General features: G+C 38.6%; 2 non-coding genes across 2 annotated transcripts; one reads left to right on the top strand and one right to left on the bottom strand.

Moving 5' to 3' along the window:
• Nucleotides 1–214: 214 nt before the first annotated feature.
• Nucleotides 215–318, bottom strand: LOC117091250. Its single transcript, XR_004440357.1, has one exon. It is a non-coding gene; the product is annotated as a small nucleolar RNA U13 (small nucleolar RNA).
• Nucleotides 319–606: 288 nt separating this feature from the next.
• Nucleotides 607–686, top strand: LOC117091228. Its single transcript, XR_004440337.1, has one exon. It is a non-coding gene; the product is annotated as a small nucleolar RNA SNORD74 (small nucleolar RNA).
• The last annotated feature ends 272 nt before the right edge of the window (nucleotides 687–958 follow it).

Raw genomic sequence — 958 nt, 5'->3', positions numbered from 1 at the left:
AATGGGCCACCTCTCCTCATTCATACAAATGAATGGAAGAGATCAGAGTCCACACAACTGCCAGGCTCTATGCAGGGCACTTGGCACATATTCTGCAGGATCTTTAAAATTTTATTTTATTTTATTATTATTTTATTTTACTCCTATTTATTTATTCTTATTTATTTTTTTTTTTATTTATTTTTTTCTTTTTTAGAGTTTTTTTGAAAGTTCATGTCAGACGAGTAATGTGTCAGCATCATAACAAGGTTTAAGGGAGGTGCAGCTCACACACGAGCATGAAAACCCAATTATCATGCTTATGTACTACAAAAGGATCACAGGATATTTTTGTAAGTGCCTACCCAACAGATCTCCCCTCCTTCTGTGGTACAATATGTCCATTGTTGAACTAGTAGCATTCACATTTCCCCACAAGTGTCATGAAAGGGGGACTCTCTGCCAAGTTTCCCCAGCAGTAAAACCTGATTGGTCTAAGGTCTGTCTGCAGGGTGGTTCTAGTCCTCTTGACAGTGATTGACTAGATATGACTGTATCACATGGCTGGGAGGTGGGAGCAGAAGAAGAGATTCCAAAAGGAAAGGGTTTATGCTCTTAAAAAGAGCTATGTGATGCCTCTGATGAAGCCTATGTTAGTAGAGACATCTGAGAGTGTAGATGAATGCCAATGGCTCTCATGGAAAGAGAGAGAGATGAGAAAAAGCACACTCTTTTTTTGCATCTACATGTGATGTCTGGAATTACAGCAGCCATTTTGTGATCATGAAAGCAGCTGGCTTGGCTAAGGACAAAATTTGTCACACCAAACATGGCAGAGAAAAAAGAAGATTCTGGATTCTTGGTAACATTTTTGAGCCACTGGACTAACCAAGACTGAATTGGTCTTCCTTGGGACTTTTTAATAAGTGGGATAGTGAATTTTCACATTGAAGTAAATTTTGAGAGGAGTTTTCTGTTT

The sequence above is a fragment of the Trachypithecus francoisi genome, unplaced genomic scaffold (genome assembly GCF_009764315.1).
Source record: "Trachypithecus francoisi isolate TF-2019V2 unplaced genomic scaffold, Tfra_2.0 Lachesis_group11, whole genome shotgun sequence".
NCBI classification, from domain to species: Eukaryota; Metazoa; Chordata; class Mammalia; order Primates; family Cercopithecidae; genus Trachypithecus; species Trachypithecus francoisi.
This window is presented reverse-complemented; position numbering and strand designations above follow the sequence as displayed.